The sequence below is a fragment of the Daphnia pulicaria genome, chromosome 1 (assembly GCF_021234035.1).
Source record: "Daphnia pulicaria isolate SC F1-1A chromosome 1, SC_F0-13Bv2, whole genome shotgun sequence".
Taxonomy (NCBI): Eukaryota; Metazoa; Arthropoda; class Branchiopoda; order Diplostraca; family Daphniidae; genus Daphnia; species Daphnia pulicaria.
This window is the reverse complement of record NC_060913.1, coordinates 42,521,976-42,539,625: the sequence shown is the minus strand read 5'-3', so window position 1 is coordinate 42,539,625 and position 17,650 is coordinate 42,521,976. Positions and strand designations below refer to the sequence as shown.

The 17,650-nt window shown below is 38.2% G+C and overlaps 43 pseudogenes; all 43 read left to right on the top strand.

Annotated features, from left to right (window-relative positions):
* Positions 1–12: 12 nt before the first annotated feature.
* LOC124321685 lies at positions 13–131 on the top strand (annotated as a pseudogene).
* Positions 132–415: 284 nt separating this feature from the next.
* Positions 416–534, top strand: LOC124321648 (annotated as a pseudogene).
* A 486-nt stretch (positions 535–1,020) lies between these two features.
* On the top strand, positions 1,021–1,139 carry LOC124321801 (annotated as a pseudogene).
* A 284-nt stretch (positions 1,140–1,423) lies between these two features.
* Positions 1,424–1,542, top strand: LOC124321507 (annotated as a pseudogene).
* A 284-nt stretch (positions 1,543–1,826) lies between these two features.
* On the top strand, positions 1,827–1,945 carry LOC124321506 (annotated as a pseudogene).
* Positions 1,946–2,229: 284 nt separating this feature from the next.
* Positions 2,230–2,348, top strand: LOC124321505 (annotated as a pseudogene).
* Positions 2,349–2,632: 284 nt separating this feature from the next.
* LOC124321684 lies at positions 2,633–2,751 on the top strand (annotated as a pseudogene).
* Positions 2,752–3,237: 486 nt separating this feature from the next.
* Positions 3,238–3,356, top strand: LOC124321800 (annotated as a pseudogene).
* Positions 3,357–3,640: 284 nt separating this feature from the next.
* LOC124321504 lies at positions 3,641–3,759 on the top strand (annotated as a pseudogene).
* Positions 3,760–4,043: 284 nt separating this feature from the next.
* LOC124321503 lies at positions 4,044–4,162 on the top strand (annotated as a pseudogene).
* A 284-nt stretch (positions 4,163–4,446) lies between these two features.
* LOC124321501 lies at positions 4,447–4,565 on the top strand (annotated as a pseudogene).
* A 284-nt stretch (positions 4,566–4,849) lies between these two features.
* On the top strand, positions 4,850–4,968 carry LOC124321917 (annotated as a pseudogene).
* A 284-nt stretch (positions 4,969–5,252) lies between these two features.
* On the top strand, positions 5,253–5,371 carry LOC124321500 (annotated as a pseudogene).
* Positions 5,372–5,655: 284 nt separating this feature from the next.
* LOC124321498 lies at positions 5,656–5,774 on the top strand (annotated as a pseudogene).
* Positions 5,775–6,058: 284 nt separating this feature from the next.
* Positions 6,059–6,177, top strand: LOC124321497 (annotated as a pseudogene).
* A 284-nt stretch (positions 6,178–6,461) lies between these two features.
* LOC124321496 lies at positions 6,462–6,580 on the top strand (annotated as a pseudogene).
* A 284-nt stretch (positions 6,581–6,864) lies between these two features.
* LOC124321916 lies at positions 6,865–6,983 on the top strand (annotated as a pseudogene).
* Positions 6,984–7,267: 284 nt separating this feature from the next.
* Positions 7,268–7,386, top strand: LOC124321495 (annotated as a pseudogene).
* A 284-nt stretch (positions 7,387–7,670) lies between these two features.
* On the top strand, positions 7,671–7,789 carry LOC124321494 (annotated as a pseudogene).
* Positions 7,790–8,073: 284 nt separating this feature from the next.
* Positions 8,074–8,192, top strand: LOC124321493 (annotated as a pseudogene).
* A 284-nt stretch (positions 8,193–8,476) lies between these two features.
* LOC124321492 lies at positions 8,477–8,595 on the top strand (annotated as a pseudogene).
* A 284-nt stretch (positions 8,596–8,879) lies between these two features.
* Positions 8,880–8,998, top strand: LOC124321683 (annotated as a pseudogene).
* Positions 8,999–9,282: 284 nt separating this feature from the next.
* On the top strand, positions 9,283–9,401 carry LOC124321491 (annotated as a pseudogene).
* A 284-nt stretch (positions 9,402–9,685) lies between these two features.
* LOC124321682 lies at positions 9,686–9,804 on the top strand (annotated as a pseudogene).
* A 284-nt stretch (positions 9,805–10,088) lies between these two features.
* Positions 10,089–10,207, top strand: LOC124321681 (annotated as a pseudogene).
* A 284-nt stretch (positions 10,208–10,491) lies between these two features.
* On the top strand, positions 10,492–10,610 carry LOC124321490 (annotated as a pseudogene).
* Positions 10,611–10,894: 284 nt separating this feature from the next.
* Positions 10,895–11,013, top strand: LOC124321680 (annotated as a pseudogene).
* A 284-nt stretch (positions 11,014–11,297) lies between these two features.
* On the top strand, positions 11,298–11,416 carry LOC124321489 (annotated as a pseudogene).
* A 284-nt stretch (positions 11,417–11,700) lies between these two features.
* Positions 11,701–11,819, top strand: LOC124321487 (annotated as a pseudogene).
* Positions 11,820–12,103: 284 nt separating this feature from the next.
* LOC124321564 lies at positions 12,104–12,222 on the top strand (annotated as a pseudogene).
* A 284-nt stretch (positions 12,223–12,506) lies between these two features.
* On the top strand, positions 12,507–12,625 carry LOC124321485 (annotated as a pseudogene).
* A 284-nt stretch (positions 12,626–12,909) lies between these two features.
* Positions 12,910–13,028, top strand: LOC124321484 (annotated as a pseudogene).
* A 284-nt stretch (positions 13,029–13,312) lies between these two features.
* Positions 13,313–13,431, top strand: LOC124321940 (annotated as a pseudogene).
* A 284-nt stretch (positions 13,432–13,715) lies between these two features.
* On the top strand, positions 13,716–13,834 carry LOC124321483 (annotated as a pseudogene).
* Positions 13,835–14,118: 284 nt separating this feature from the next.
* On the top strand, positions 14,119–14,237 carry LOC124321482 (annotated as a pseudogene).
* Positions 14,238–14,521: 284 nt separating this feature from the next.
* LOC124321480 lies at positions 14,522–14,640 on the top strand (annotated as a pseudogene).
* A 284-nt stretch (positions 14,641–14,924) lies between these two features.
* LOC124321678 lies at positions 14,925–15,043 on the top strand (annotated as a pseudogene).
* Positions 15,044–15,327: 284 nt separating this feature from the next.
* LOC124321479 lies at positions 15,328–15,446 on the top strand (annotated as a pseudogene).
* Positions 15,447–15,729: 283 nt separating this feature from the next.
* On the top strand, positions 15,730–15,848 carry LOC124321478 (annotated as a pseudogene).
* A 283-nt stretch (positions 15,849–16,131) lies between these two features.
* LOC124321477 lies at positions 16,132–16,250 on the top strand (annotated as a pseudogene).
* Positions 16,251–16,534: 284 nt separating this feature from the next.
* Positions 16,535–16,653, top strand: LOC124321476 (annotated as a pseudogene).
* Positions 16,654–16,937: 284 nt separating this feature from the next.
* On the top strand, positions 16,938–17,056 carry LOC124321474 (annotated as a pseudogene).
* Positions 17,057–17,340: 284 nt separating this feature from the next.
* LOC124321639 lies at positions 17,341–17,459 on the top strand (annotated as a pseudogene).
* Positions 17,460–17,650: the final 191 nt, after the last annotated feature.

The window sequence follows — 17,650 nt, the reverse complement described above, 5'->3', positions numbered from 1 at the left end:
TCATTTTTGAATCTCAACGGCCATATCACGTAGAACGCACCTGGTCTCGTCAGCTCCCAGAAGTTAAGTTACGTCGAGTCCCGTTAGTACTTGGAAGGGTGACCGCTTGGGAATACGGGATGTCGTTGGCGATGAATAGTTTGTTTTCAATAACAAATTTCTTGAAATTTTTTTTCAATCACGATGGTTACCAGTCCAAATTCGTAGATCAAAAATTTCAATGACACATGGATAGGTTCAATTCATCTATAGGAATGATTCTGGATGAATTCCATTGAGAGTTTTTCAAAGTTGATCGCGTTTTTTTATTCGCGATGGTTACCAGTCCGAATTCAATGAACAAACATTTCTATCACTTTGAAGTGATTTTCTATTCATCCATTGGGACTGGGAGGGTAAATTTTCATTTTTGAATGTCAACGGCCATATCACGTAGAACGCATCTGGTCTCGTCAGCTCCCAGAAGTTAAGTTACGTCGAGTCCCGTTAGTACTTGGAAGGGTGACCGCTTGGGAATACGGGATGTCGTTGGCGATGAATAGTTTGTTTTCAATAACAAATTTCTTGAAATTTTTTTTCAATCACGATGGTTACCAGTCCAAATTCGTAGATCAAAAATTTCAATGACACAGGGATAGGTTCAATTCATCTATAGGAATGATTCTGGATGAATTCCATTGAGAGTTTTTCAAAGTTGATCGCGTTTTTTTATTCGCGATGGTTACCAGTCCGAATTCAATGAACAAACATTTCAATCACTTTGAAGTGATTTTCTTTTTTCAATCACGATGGTTACCAGTCCAAATTCGTAGATCAAAAATTTCAATGACACAGGGATAGGTTCAATTCATCTATAGGAATGATTCTGAATGAATTCCATTGAGAGTTTTTCAAAGTTTATCGCGTTTTTTTATTCGCGATAGTTACCAGTCCAAATTCAATGAACAAACATTTCTATAACTTTGAAGTGATTTTCTATTCATCCATTGGGACTGGGAGGGTAAATTTTCATTTTTGAATGTCAACGGCCATATCATGTAGAACGCACCTGGTCTCGTCAGCTCCCAGAAGTTAAGTTACGTCGAGTCCCGTTAGTACTTGGAAGGGTGACCGCTTGGGAATACGGGATGTCGTTGGAGATGAATAGTTTGTTTACAATAACAAATTTATTGAAATTTTTTTTCAATCACGATGGTTACCAGTCCAAATTCGTAGATCAAAAATTTCAATGACATAGGGATGGGTTCAATTCATCTATAGGAATGATTCTGGATGAATTCCATTGAGAGTTTTTCAAAAATGATCGCGTTTTTTTATTCGCGATGGTTACCAGTCCGAATTCAATGAACAAACATTTCAATCACTTTGAAGTGATTTTCTATTCATCCATTGGGAGTGGGAGGGTAAATTTTCATTTTTGAATGTCAACGGCCATATCACGTAGAACGCACCTGGTCTCGTCAGCTCCCAGAAGTTAAGTTACGTCGAGTCCCGTTAGTACTTGGAAGGGTGACCGCTTGGGAATACGGGATGTCGTTGGCGATGAATAGTTTGTTTTCAATAAAAAATTTCTTTAAATTTTTTTTCAATCACGATGGTTACCAGTCCAAATTCGTAGATCAAAAATTTCAATGACACAGGGATAGGTTCAATTCATCTATAGGAATGATTCTGGATGAATTCCATTGAGAGTTTTTCAAAGTTGATCGCGTTTTTTTATTCGCGATGGTTACCAGTCCGAATTCAATGAACAAACATTTCTATCACTTTGAAGTGATTTTCTATTCATCCATTGGGACTGGGAGGGTAAATTTTCATTTTTGAATGTCAACGGCCATATCACGTAGAACGCACCTGGTCTCGTCAGCTCCCAGAAGTTAAGTTACGTCGAGTCCCGTTAGTACTTGGAAGGGTGACCGCTTGGGAATACGGGATGTCGTTGGCGATGAATAGTTTGTTTTCAATAACAAATTTCTTGAAATTTTTTTTCAATCACGATGGTTACCAGTCCAAATTCGTAGATCAAAAATTTCAATGACACAGGGATAGGTTCAATTCATCTATAGGAATGATTCTGGATGAATTCCATTGAGAGTTTTTCAAAGTTGATCGCGTTTTTTTATTCGCGATGGTTACCAGTCCGAATTCAATGAACAAACATTTATATCACTTTGAAGTGATTTTCTATTCATCCATTGGGACTGGTAGGGTAAATTTTCATTTTTGAATGTCAACGGCCATATCACGTAGAACGCACCTGGTCTCGTCAGCTCCCAGAAGTTAAGTTACGTCGAGTCCCGTTAGTACTTGGAAGGGTGACCGCTTGGGAATACGGGATGTCGTTGGCGATGAATAGTTTGTTTTCAATAACAAATTTCTTGAAATTTTTTTTCAATCACGATGGTTACCAGTCCAAATTCGTAGATCAAAAATTTCAATGACACAGGGATAGATTCAATTCATCTATAGGAATGATTCTGGATGAATTCCATTGAGAGTTTTTCAAAGTTTATCGCGTTTTTTTATTCGCGATGGTTACCAGTCCAAATTCAACGAACAAACATTTCTATCACTTTGAAGTGATTTTCTATTCATCCATTGGGACTGGGAGGGTAAATTTTCATTTTTGAATCTCAACGGCCATATCACGTAGAACGCACCTGGTCTCGTCAGCTCCCAGAAGTTAAGTTACGTCGAGTCCCGTTAGTACTTGGAAGGGTGACCGCTTGGGAATACGGGATGTCGTTGGCGATGAATAGTTTGTTTTCAATAACAAATTTCTTGAAATTTTTTTTCAATCACGATGGTTACCAGTCCAAATTCGTAGATCAAAAATTTCAATGACACAGGGATAGGTTCAATTCATCTATAGGAATGATTCTGGATGAATTCCATTGAGAGTTTTTCAAAGTTGATCGCGTTTTTTTATTCGCGATGGTTACCAGTCCGAATTCAATGAACAAACATTTCAATCACTTTGAAGTGATTTTCTTTTTTCAATCACGATGGTTACCAGTCCAAATTCGTAGATCAAAAATTTCAATGACACAGGGATAGGTTCAATTCATCTATAGGAATGATTCTGAATGAATTCCATTGAGAGTTTTTCAAAGTTTATCGCGTTTTTTTATTCGCGATAGTTACCAGTCCAAATTCAATGAACAAACATTTCTATAACTTTGAAGTGATTTTCTATTCATCCATTGGGACTGGGAGGGTAAATTTTCATTTTTGAATGTCAACGGCCATATCATGTAGAACGCACCTGGTCTCGTCAGCTCCCAGAAGTTAAGTTACGTCGAGTCCCGTTAGTACTTGGAAGGGTGACCGCTTGGGAATACGGGATGTCGTTGGAGATGAATAGTTTGTTTACAATAACAAATTTATTGAAATTTTTTTTCAATCACGATGGTTACCAGTCCAAATTCGTAGATCAAAAATTTCAATGACATAGGGATGGGTTCAATTCATCTATAGGAATGATTCTGGATGAATTCCATTGAGAGTTTTTCAAAAATGATCGCGTTTTTTTATTCGCGATGGTTACCAGTCCGAATTCAATGAACAAACATTTCAATCACTTTGAAGTGATTTTCTATTCATCCATTGGGAGTGGGAGGGTAAATTTTCATTTTTGAATGTCAACGGCCATATCACGTAGAACGCACCTGGTCTCGTCAGCTCCCAGAAGTTAAGTTACGTCGAGTCCCGTTAGTACTTGGAAGGGTGACCGCTTGGGAATACGGGATGTCGTTGGCGATGAATAGTTTGTTTTCAATAAAAAATTTCTTTAAATTTTTTTTCAATCACGATGGTTACCAGTCCAAATTCGTAGATCAAAAATTTCAATGACACAGGGATAGGTTCAATTCATCTATAGGAATGATTCTGGATGAATTCCATTGAGAGTTTTTCAAAGTTGATCGCGTTTTTTTATTCGCGATGGTTACCAGTCCGAATTCAATGAACAAACATTTCTATCACTTTGAAGTGATTTTCTATTCATCCATTGGGACTGGGAGGGTAAATTTTCATTTTTGAATGTCAACGGCCATATCACGTAGAACGCACCTGGTCTCGTCAGCTCCCAGAAGTTAAGTTACGTCGAGTCCCGTTAGTACTTGGAAGGGTGACCGCTTGGGAATACGGGATGTCGTTGGCGATGAATAGTTTGTTTTCAATAACAAATTTCTTGAAATTTTTTTTCAATCACGATGGTTACCAGTCCAAATTCGTAGATCAAAAATTTCAATGACACAGGGATAGGTTCAATTCATCTATAGGAATGATTCTGGATGAATTCCATTGAGAGTTTTTCAAAGTTGATCGCGTTTTTTTATTCGCGATGGTTACCAGTCCGAATTCAATGAACAAACATTTATATCACTTTGAAGTGATTTTCTATTCATCCATTGGGACTGGTAGGGTAAATTTTCATTTTTGAATGTCAACGGCCATATCACGTAGAACGCACCTGGTCTCGTCAGCTCCCAGAAGTTAAGTTACGTCGAGTCCCGTTAGTACTTGGAAGGGTGACCGCTTGGGAATACGGGATGTCGTTGGCGATGAATAGTTTGTTTTCAATAACAAATTTCTTGAAATTTTTTTTCAATCACGATGGTTACCAGTCCAAATTCGTAGATCAAAAATTTCAATGACACAGGGATAGATTCAATTCATCTATAGGAATGATTCTGGATGAATTCCATTGAGAGTTTTTCAAAGTTTATCGCGTTTTTTTATTCGCGATGGTTACCAGTCCAAATTCAACGAACAAACATTTCTATCACTTTGAAGTGATTTTCTATTCATCCATTGGGACTGGGAGGGTAAATTTTCATTTTTGAATCTCAACGGCCATATCACGTAGAACGCACCTGGTCTCGTCAGCTCCCAGAAGTTAAGTTACGTCGAGTCCCGTTTGTACTTGGAAGGGTGACCGCTTGGGAATACGGGATGTAGTTGGCGATGAATAGTTTGTTTTCAATAACAAATTTCTTGAAATTTTTTTTCAATCACGATGGTTACCAGTCCAAATTCGTAGATCAAAAATTTCAATGACACATGGATAGGTTCAATTCATCTATAGGAATGATTCTGGATGAATTCCATTGAGAGTTTTTCAAAGTTGATCGCGTTTTTTTATTCGCGATGGTTACCAGTCCGAATTCAATGAACAAACATTTCTATCACTTTGAAGTGATTTTCTATTCATCCATTGGGACTGGGAGGGTAAATTTTCATTTTTGAATGTCAACGGCCATATCACGTAGAACGCACCTGGTCTCGTCAGCTCCCAGAAGTTAAGTTACGTCGAGTCCCGTTAGTACTTGGAAGGGTGACCGCTTGGGAATACGGGATGTCGTTGGCGATGAATAGTTTGTTTTCAATAAAAAATTTCTTTAAATTTTTTTTCAATCACGATGGTTACCAGTCCAAATTCGTAGATCAAAAATTTCAATGACACAGGGATAGGTTCAATTCATCTATAGGAATGATTCTGGATGAATTCCATTGAGAGTTTTTCAAAGTTGATCGCGTTTTTTTATTCGCGATGGTTACCAGTCCGAATTCAATGAACAAACATTTCAATCACTTTGAAGTGATTTTCTATTCATCCATTGGGAGTGGGAGGGTAAATTTTCATTTTTGAATGTCAACGGCCATATCACGTAGAACGCACCTGGTCTCGTCAGCTCCCAGAAGTTAAGTTACGTCGAGTCCCGTTAGTACTTGGAAGGGTGACCGCTTGGGAATACGGGATGTCGTTGGCGATGAATAGTTTGTTTTCAATAAAAAATTTCTTGAAATTTTTTTTCAATCACGATGGTTACCAGTCCAAATTCGTAGATCAAAAATTTCAATGACACAGGGATAGGTTCAATTCATCTATAGGAATGATTCTGGATGAATTCCATTGAGAGTTTTTCAAAGTTGATCGCGTTTTTTTATTCGCGATGGTTACCAGTCCGAATTCAATGAACAAACATTTCTATCACTTTGAAGTGATTTTCTATTCATCCATTGGGACTGGGAGGGTAAATTTTCATTTTTGAATGTCAACGGCCATATCACGTAGAACGCACCTGGTCTCGTCAGCTCCCAGAAGTTAAGTTACGTCGAGTCCCGTTAGTACTTGGAAGGGTGACCGCTTGGGAATACGGGATGTCGTTGGCGATGAATAGTTTGTTTTCAATAACAAATTTCTTGAAATTTTTTTTCAATCACGATGGTTACCAGTCCAAATTCGTAGATCAAAAATTTCAATGACACAGGGATAGGTTCAATTCATCTATAGGAATGATTCTGGATGAATTCCATTGAGAGTTTTTCAAAGTTGATCGCGTTTTTTTATTCGCGATGGTTACCAGTCCGAATTCAATGAACAAACATTTATATCACTTTGAAGTGATTTTCTATTCATCCATTGGGACTGGGAGGGTAAATTTTCATTTTTGAATGTCAACGGCCATATCACGTAGAACGCACCTGGTCTCGTCAGCTCCCAGAAGTTAAGTTACGTCGAGTCCCGTTAGTACTTGGAAGGGTGACCGCTTGGGAATACGGGATGTCGTTGGCGATGAATAGTTTGTTTTCAATAACAAATTTCTTGAAATTTTTTTTCAATCACGATGGTTACCAGTCCAAATTCGTAGATCAAAAATTTCAATGACACAGGGATAGATTCAATTCATCTATAGGAATGATTCTGGATGAATTCCATTGAGAGTTTTTCAAAGTTTATCGCGTTTTTTTATTCGCGATGGTTACCAGTCCAAATTCAACGAACAAACATTTCTATCACTTTGAAGTGATTTTCTATTCATCCATTGGGACTGGGAGGGTAAATTTTCATTTTTGAATCTCAACGGCCATATCACGTAGAACGCACCTGGTCTCGTCAGCTCCCAGAAGTTAAGTTACGTCGAGTCCCGTTTGTACTTGGAAGGGTGACCGCTTGGGAATACGGGATGTAGTTGGCGATGAATAGTTTGTTTTCAATAACAAATTTCTTGAAATTTTTTTTCAATCACGATGGTTACCAGTCCAAATTCGTAGATCAAAAATTTCAATGACACATGGATAGGTTCAATTCATCTATAGGAATGATTCTGGATGAATTCCATTGAGAGTTTTTCAAAGTTGATCGCGTTTTTTTATTCGCGATGGTTACCAGTCCGAATTCAATGAACAAACATTTCTATCACTTTGAAGTGATTTTCTATTCATCCATTGGGACTGGGAGGGTAAATTTTCATTTTTGAATGTCAACGGCCATATCACGTAGAACGCACCTGGTCTCGTCAGCTCCCAGAAGTTAAGTTACGTCGAGTCCCGTTAGTACTTGGAAGGGTGACCGCTTGGGAATACGGGATGTCGTTGGCGATGAATAGTTTGTTTTCAATAACAAATTTCTTGAAATTTTTTTTCAATCACGATGGTTACCAGTCCAAATTCGTAGATCAAAAATTTCAATGACACAGGGATAGGTTCAATTCATCTATAGGAATGATTCTGGATGAATTCCATTGAGAGTTTTTCAAAGTTGATCGCGTTTTTTTATTCGCGATGGTTACCAGTCCGAATTCAATGAACAAACATTTCTATCACTTTGAAGTGATTTTCTATTCATCCATTGGGACTGGGAGGGTAAATTTTCATTTTTGAATGTCAACGGCCATATCACGTAGAACGCACCTGGTCTCGTCAGCTCCCAGAAGTTAAGTTACGTCGAGTCCCGTTAGTACTTGGAAGGGTGACCGCTTGGGAATACGGGATGTCGTTGGCGATGAATAGTTTGTTTTCAATAACAAATTTCTTGAAATTTTTTTTCAATCACGATGGTTACCAGTCCAAATTCGTAGATCAAAAATTTCAATGACACAGGGATAGGTTCAATTCATCTATAGGAATGATTCTGGATGAATTCCATTGAGAGTTTTTCAAAGTTGATCGCGTTTTTTTATTCGCGATGGTTACCAGTCCGAATTCAATGAACAAACATTTCTATCACTTTGAAGTGATTTTCTATTCATCCATTGGGACTGGGAGGGTAAATTTTCATTTTTGAATGTCAACGGCCATATCACGTAGAACGCACCTGGTCTCGTCAGCTCCCAGAAGTTAAGTTACGTCGAGTCCCGTTAGTACTTGGAAGGGTGACCGCTTGGGAATACGGGATGTCGTTGGCGATGAATAGTTTGTTTTCAATAACAAATTTCTTGAAATTTTTTTTCAATCACGATGGTTACCAGTCCAAATTCGTAGATCAAAAATTTCAATGACACAGGGATAGGTTCAATTCATCTATAGGAATGATTCTGGATGAATTCCATTGAGAGTTTTTCAAAGTTGATCGCGTTTTTTTATTCGCGATGGTTACCAGTCCGAATTCAATGAACAAACATTTCTATCACTTTGAAGTGATTTTCTATTCATCCATTGGGACTGGGAGGGTAAATTTTCATTTTTGAATGTCAACGGCCATATCACGTAGAACGCACCTGGTCTCGTCAGCTCCCAGAAGTTAAGTTACGTCGAGTCCCGTTAGTACTTGGAAGGGTGACCGCTTGGGAATACGGGATGTCGTTGGCGATGAATAGTTTGTTTTCAATAACAAATTTCTTGAAATTTTTTTTCAATCACGATGGTTACCAGTCCAAATTCGTAGATCAAAAATTTCAATGACACAGGGATAGATTCAATTCATCTATAGGAATGATTCTGGATGAATTCCATTGAGAGTTTTTCAAAGTTTATCGCGTTTTTTTATTCGCGATGGTTACCAGTCCAAATTCAACGAACAAACATTTCTATCACTTTGAAGTGATTTTCTATTCATCCATTGGGACTGGGAGGGTAAATTTTCATTTTTGAATCTCAACGGCCATATCACGTAGAACGCACCTGGTCTCGTCAGCTCCCAGAAGTTAAGTTACGTCGAGTCCCGTTAGTACTTGGAAGGGTGACCGCTTGGGAATACGGGATGTCGTTGGCGATGAATAGTTTGTTTTCAATAACAAATTTCTTGAAATTTTTTTTCAATCACGATGGTTACCAGTCCAAATTCGTAGATCAAAAATTTCAATGACACAGGGATAGGTTCAATTCATCTATAGGAATGATTCTGGATGAATTCCATTGAGAGTTTTTCAAAGTTGATCGCGTTTTTTTATTCGCGATGGTTACCAGTCCGAATTCAATGAACAAACATTTCTATCACTTTGAAGTGATTTTCTATTCATCCATTGGGACTGGGAGGGTAAATTTTCATTTTTGAATGTCAACGGCCATATCACGTAGAACGCACCTGGTCTCGTCAGCTCCCAGAAGTTAAGTTACGTCGAGTCCCGTTAGTACTTGGAAGGGTGACCGCTTGGGAATACGGGATGTCGTTGGCGATGAATAGTTTGTTTTCAATAACAAATTTCTTGAAATTTTTTTTCAATCACGATGGTTACCAGTCCAAATTCGTAGATCAAAAATTTCAATGACACAGGGATAGATTCAATTCATCTATAGGAATGATTCTGGATGAATTCCATTGAGAGTTTTTCAAAGTTTATCGCGTTTTTTTATTCGCGATGGTTACCAGTCCAAATTCAACGAACAAACATTTCTATCACTTTGAAGTGATTTTCTATTCATCCATTGGGACTGGGAGGGTAAATTTTCATTTTTGAATCTCAACGGCCATATCACGTAGAACGCACCTGGTCTCGTCAGCTCCCAGAAGTTAAGTTACGTCGAGTCCCGTTAGTACTTGGAAGGGTGACCGCTTGGGAATACGGGATGTCGTTGGCGATGAATAGTTTGTTTTCAATAACAAATTTCTTGAAATTTTTTTTCAATCACGATGGTTACCAGTCCAAATTCGTAGATCAAAAATTTCAATGACACAGGGATAGATTCAATTCATCTATAGGAATGATTCTGGATGAATTCCATTGAGAGTTTTTCAAAGTTTATCGCGTTTTTTTATTCGCGATGGTTACCAGTCCAAATTCAACGAACAAACATTTCTATCACTTTGAAGTGATTTTCTATTCATCCATTGGGACTGGGAGGGTAAATTTTCATTTTTGAATCTCAACGGCCATATCACGTAGAACGCACCTGGTCTCGTCAGCTCCCAGAAGTTAAGTTACGTCGAGTCCCGTTAGTACTTGGAAGGGTGACCGCTTGGGAATACGGGATGTCGTTGGCGATGAATAGTTTGTTTTCAATAACAAATTTCTTGAAATTTTTTTTCAATCACGATGGTTACCAGTCCAAATTCGTAGATCAAAAATTTCAATGACACAGGGATAGGTTCAATTCATCTATAGGAATGATTCTGGATGAATTCCATTGAGAGTTTTTCAAAGTTGATCGCGTTTTTTTATTCGCGATGGTTACCAGTCCGAATTCAATGAACAAACATTTCTATCACTTTGAAGTGATTTTCTATTCATCCATTGGGACTGGGAGGGTAAATTTTCATTTTTGAATGTCAACGGCCATATCACGTAGAACGCACCTGGTCTCGTCAGCTCCCAGAAGTTAAGTTACGTCGAGTCCCGTTAGTACTTGGAAGGGTGACCGCTTGGGAATACGGGATGTCGTTGGCGATGAATAGTTTGTTTTCAATAACAAATTTCTTGAAATTTTTTTTCAATCACGATGGTTACCAGTCCAAATTCGTAGATCAAAAATTTCAATGACACAGGGATAGATTCAATTCATCTATAGGAATGATTCTGGATGAATTCCATTGAGAGTTTTTCAAAGTTTATCGCGTTTTTTTATTCGCGATGGTTACCAGTCCAAATTCAACGAACAAACATTTCTATCACTTTGAAGTGATTTTCTATTCATCCATTGGGACTGGGAGGGTAAATTTTCATTTTTGAATCTCAACGGCCATATCACGTAGAACGCACCTGGTCTCGTCAGCTCCCAGAAGTTAAGTTACGTCGAGTCCCGTTAGTACTTGGAAGGGTGACCGCTTGGGAATACGGGATGTCGTTGGCGATGAATAGTTTGTTTTCAATAACAAATTTCTTGAAATTTTTTTTCAATCACGATGGTTACCAGTCCAAATTCGTAGATCAAAAATTTCAATGACACAGGGATAGGTTCAATTCATCTATAGGAATGATTCTGGATGAATTCCATTGAGAGTTTTTCAAAGTTGATCGCGTTTTTTTATTCGCGATGGTTACCAGTCCGAATTCAATGAACAAACATTTCTATCACTTTGAAGTGATTTTCTATTCATCCATTGGGACTGGGAGGGTAAATTTTCATTTTTGAATGTCAACGGCCATATCACGTAGAACGCACCTGGTCTCGTCAGCTCCCAGAAGTTAAGTTACGTCGAGTCCCGTTAGTACTTGGAAGGGTGACCGCTTGGGAATACGGGATGTCGTTGGCGATGAATAGTTTGTTTTCAATAACAAATTTCTTGAAATTTTTTTTCAATCACGATGGTTACCAGTCCAAATTCGTAGATCAAAAATTTCAATGACACAGGGATAGATTCAATTCATCTATAGGAATGATTCTGGATGAATTCCATTGAGAGTTTTTCAAAGTTTATCGCGTTTTTTTATTCGCGATGGTTACCAGTCCAAATTCAACGAACAAACATTTCTATCACTTTGAAGTGATTTTCTATTCATCCATTGGGACTGGGAGGGTAAATTTTCATTTTTGAATGTCAACGGCCATATCACGTAGAACGCACCTGGTCTCGTCAGCTCCCAGAAGTTAAGTTACGTCGAGTCCCGTTAGTACTTGGAAGGGTGACCGCTTGGGAATACGGGATGTCGTTGGCGATGAATAGTTTGTTTTCAATAACAAATTTCTTGAAATTTTTTTTCAATCACGATGGTTACCAGTCCAAATTCGTAGATCAAAAATTTCAATGACACAGGGATAGGTTCAATTCATCTATAGGAATGATTCTGGATGAATTCCATTGAGAGTTTTTCAAAGTTGATCGCGTTTTTTTATTCGCGATGGTTACCAGTCCGAATTCAATGAACAAACATTTCAATCACTTTGAAGTGATTTTCTATTCATCCATTGGGAATGGGAGGGTAAATTTTCATTTTTGAATGTCAACGGCCATATCACGTAGAACGCACCTGGTCTCGTCAGCTCCCAGAAGTTAAGTTACGTCGAGTCCCGTTAGTACTTGGAAGGGTGACCGCTTGGGAAAACGGGATGTCGTTGGCGATGAATAGTTTGTTTTCAATAACAAATTTCTTGAAATTTTTTTTCAATCACGATGGTTACCAGTCCAAATTCGTAGATCAAAAATTTCAATGACACATGGATAGGTTCAATTCATCTATAGGAATGATTCTGGATGAATTCCATTGAGAGTTTTTCAAAGTTGATCGCGTTTTTTTATTCGCGATGGTTACCAGTCCGAATTCAATGAACAAACATTTCTATCACTTTGAAGTGATTTTCTATTCATCCATTGGGACTGGGAGGGTAAATTTTCATTTTTGAATGTCAACGGCCATATCACGTAGAACGCACCTGGTCTCGTCAGCTCCCAGAAGTTAAGTTACGTCGAGTCCCGTTAGTACTTGGAAGGGTGACCGCTTGGGAATACGGGATGTCGTTGGCGATGAATAGTTTGTTTTCAATAACAAATTTCTTGAAATTTTTTTTCAATCACGATGGTTACCAGTCCAAATTCGTAGATCAAAAATTTCAATGACACAGGGATAGGTTCAATTCATCTATAGGAATGATTCTGGATGAATTCCATTGAGAGTTTTTCAAAGTTGATCGCGTTTTTTTATTCGCGATGGTTACCAGTCCGAATTCAATGAACAAACATTTCAATCACTTTGAAGTGATTTTCTATTCATCCATTGGGAATGGGAGGGTAAATTTTCATTTTTGAATGTCAACGGCCATATCACGTAGAACGCACCTGGTCTCGTCAGCTCCCAGAAGTTAAGTTACGTCGAGTCCCGTTAGTACTTGGAAGGGTGACCGCTTGGGAATACGGGATGTCGTTGGCGATGAATAGTTTGTTTTCAATAACAAATTTCTTGAAATTTTTTTTCAATCACGATGGTTACCAGTCCAAATTCGTAGATCAAAAATTTCAATGACACATGGATAGGTTCAATTCATCTATAGGAATGATTCTGGATGAATTCCATTGAGAGTTTTTCAAAGTTGATCGCGTTTTTTTATTCGCGATGGTTACCAGTCCAAATTCAACGAACAAACATTTCTATCACTTTGAAGTGATTTTCTATTCATCCATTGGGACTGGGAGGGTAAATTTTCATTTTTGAATCTCAACGGCCATATCACGTAGAACGCACCTGGTCTTGTCAGCTCCCAGAAGTTAAGTTACGTCTAGTCCCGTTAGTACTTGGAAGGGTGACCGCTTGGGAATACGGGATGTCGTTGGCGATGAATAGTTTGTTTTCAATAACAAATTTCTTGAAATTTTTTTTCAATCACGATGGTTACCAGTCCAAATTCGTAGATCAAAAATTTCAATGACACAGGGATAGGTTCAATTCATCTATAGGAATGATTCTGGATGAATTCCATTGAGAGTTTTTCAAATTTGATCGCGTTTTTTTATTCGCGATGGTTACCAGTCCGAATTCAATGAACAAACATTTCAATCACTTTGAAGTGATTTTCTATTCATCCATTGGGAATGGGAGGGTAAATTTTCATTTTTGAATGTCAACGGCCATATCACGTAGAACGCACCTGGTCTCGTCAGCTCCCAGAAGTTAAGTTACGTCGAGTCCCGTTAGTACTTGGAAGGGTGACCGCTTGGGAATACGGGATGTCGTTGGCGATGAATAGTTTGTTTTCAATAACAAATTTCTTGAAATTTTTTTTCAATCACGATGGTTACCAGTCCAAATTCGTAGATCAAAAATTTCAATGACACATGGATAGGTTCAATTCATCTATAGGAATGATTCTGGATGAATTCCATTGAGAGTTTTTCAAAGTTGATCGCGTTTTTTTATTCGCGATGGTTACCAGTCCGAATTCAATGAACAAACATTTCTATCACTTTGAAGTGATTTTCTATTCATCCATTGGGACTGGGAGGGTAAATTTTCATTTTTGAATGTCAACGGCCATATCACGTAGAACGCACCTGGTCTCGTCAGCTCCCAGAAGTTAAGTTACGTCGAGTCCCGTTAGTACTTGGAAGGGTGACCGCTTGGGAATACGGGATGTCGTTGGCGATGAATAGTTTGTTTTCAATAACAAATTTCTTGAAATTTTTTTTCAATCACGATGGTTACCAGTCCAAATTCGTAGATCAAAAATTTCAATGACACAGGGATAGGTTCAATTCATCTATAGGAATGATTCTGGATGAATTCCATTGAGAGTTTTTCAAAGTTGATCGCGTTTTTTTATTCGCGATGGTTACCAGTCCGAATTCAATGAACAAACATTTCAATCACTTTGAAGTGATTTTCTATTCATCCATTGGGAATGGGAGGGTAAATTTTCATTTTTGAATGTCAACGGCCATATCACGTAGAACGCACCTGGTCTCGTCAGCTCCCAGAAGTTAAGTTACGTCGAGTCCCGTTAGTACTTGGAAGGGTGACCGCTTGGGAATACGGGATGTCGTTGGCGATGAATAGTTTGTTTTCAATAACAAATTTCTTGAAATTTTTTTTCAATCACGATGGTTACCAGTCCAAATTCGTAGATCAAAAATTTCAATGACACATGGATAGGTTCAATTCATCTATAGGAATGATTCTGGATGAATTCCATTGAGAGTTTTTCAAAGTTGATCGCGTTTTTTTATTCGCGATGGTTACCAGTCCAAATTCAACGAACAAACATTTCTATCACTTTGAAGTGATTTTCTATTCATCCATTGGGACTGGGAGGGTAAATTTTCATTTTTGAATCTCAACGGCCATATCACGTAGAACGCACCTGGTCTCGTCAGCTCCCAGAAGTTAAGTTACGTCGAGTCCCGTTAGTACTTGGAAGGGTGACCGCTTGGGAATACGGGATGTCGTTGGCGATGAATAGTTTGTTTTCAATAACAAATTTCTTGAAATTTTTTTTCAATCACGATGGTTACCAGTCCAAATTCGTAGATCAAAAATTTCAATGACACAGGGATAGGTTCAATTCATCTATAGAAATGATTCTGGATGAATTCCATTGAGAGTTTTTCAAAGTTGATCGCGTTTTTTTATTCGCGATGGTTACCAGTCCGAATTCAATGAACAAACATTTCAATCACTTTGAAGTGATTTTCTATTCATCCATTGGGAATGGGAGGGTAAATTTTCATTTTTGAATGTCAACGGCCATATCACGTAGAACGCACCTGGTCTCGTCAGCTCCCAGAAGTTAAGTTACGTCGAGTCCCGTTAGTACTTGGAAGGGTGACCGCTTGGGAATACGGGATGTCGTTGGCGATGAATAGTTTGTTTTCAATAACAAATTTCTTGAAATTTTTTTCAATCACGATGGTTACCAGTCCAAATTCGTAGATCAAAAATTTCAATGACACATGGATAGGTTCAATTCATCTATAGGAATGATTCTGGATGAATTCCATTGAGAGTTTTTCAAAGTTGATCGCGTTTTTTTATTCGCGATGGTTACCAGTCCGAATTCAATGAACAAACATTTCAATCACTTTGAAGTGATTTTCTATTCATCCATTGGGAATGGGAGGGTAAATTTTCATTTTTGAATGTCAACGGCCATATCACGTAGAACGCACCTGGTCTCGTCAGCTCCCAGAAGTTAAGTTACGTCGAGTCCCGTTAGTACTTGGAAGGGTGACCGCTTGGGAATACGGGATGTCGTTGGCGATGAATAGTTTGTTTTCAATAACAAATTTCTTGAAATTTTTTTCAATCACGATGGTTACCAGTCCAAATTCGTAGATCAAAAATTTCAATGACACATGGATAGGTTCAATTCATCTATAGGAATGATTCTGGATGAATTCCATTGAGAGTTTTTCAAAGTTGATCGCGTTTTTTTATTCGCGATGGTTACCAGTCCGAATTCAATGAACAAACATTTCTATCACTTTGAAGTGATTTTCTATTCATCCATTGGGACTGGGAGGGTAAATTTTCATTTTTGAATGTCAACGGCCATATCACGTAGAACGCACCTGGTCTCGTCAGCTCCCAGAAGTTAAGTTACGTCGAGTCCCGTTAGTACTTGGAAGGGTGACCGCTTGGGAATACGGGATGTCGTTGGCGATGAATAGTTTGTTTTCAATAACAAATTTCTTGAAATTTTTTTTCAATCACGATGGTTACCAGTCCAAATTCGTAGATCAAAAATTTCAATGACACAGGGATAGGTTCAATTCATCTATAGGAATGATTCTGGATGAATTCCATTGAGATTTTTTCAAAGTTTATCGCGTTTTTTTATTCGCGATGGTTACCAGTCCAAATTCAACGAACAAACATTTCTATCACTTTGAAGTGATTTTCTATTCATCCATTGGGACTGGGAGGGTAAATTTTCATTTTTGAATGTCAACGGCCATATCACGTAGAACGCACCTGGTCTCGTCAGCTCCCAGAAGTTAAGTTACGTCGAGTCCCGTTAGTACTTGGAAGGGTGACCGCTTGGGAATACGGGATGTCGTTGGCGATGAATAGTTTGTTTTCAATAACAAATTTCTTGAAATTTTTTTTCAATCACGATGGTTACCAGTCCAAATTCGTAGATCAAAAATTTCAATGACAAAGGGATAGGTTCAATTCATCTATAGGAATGATTCTGGATGAATTCCATTGAGAGTTTTTCAAAGTTGATCGCGTTTTTTTATTCCCGATGGTTACCAGTCCGAATTCAATGAACAAACATTTCAATCACTTTGAAGTGATTTTCTATTCATCCATTGGGAATGGGAGGGTAAATTTTCATTTTTGAATGTCAACGGCCATATCACGTAGAACGCACCTGGTCTCGTCAGCTCCCAGAAGTTAAGTTACGTCGAGTCCCGTTAGTACTTGGAAGGGTGACCGCTTGGGAATACGGGATGTCGTTGGCGATGAATAGTTTGTTTTCAATAATAAATTTCTTGAAATTTTTTTTCAATCACGATGGTTACCAGTCCAAATTCCTAGATCAAAAATTTCAATGACACAGGGATAGGTTCAATTCATCTATAGGAATGATTCTGGATGAATTCCATTGAGAGTTTTTCAAAGTTTATCGCGTTTTTTTATTCGCGATGATTACCAGTCCGAATTCAATGAACAAACATTTCAATCACTTTGAAGTAATTTTCTATTTATCCATTGGGACTGGGAGGGTAAATTTTCATTTTTGAATGTCAACGGCCATATCACGTAAAACGCACCTGATCTCGTCAGCTCCCAGAAGTTAAGTTACGTCGAGTCCCGTTAGTACTTGGAAGGGTGACCGCTTGGGAATACGGGATGTCGTTGGCGATGAATAGTTTGTTTTCAATAACAAATTTCTTGAAATTTTTTTTCAATCACGATGGTTACCAGTCCAAATTCGTAGATCAAAAATTTCAATGACAAAGGGATAGGTTCAATTCATCTATAGGAATGATTCTGGATGAATTCCATTGAGAGTTTTTCAAAGTTGATCGCGTTTTTTTATTCCCGATGGTTAC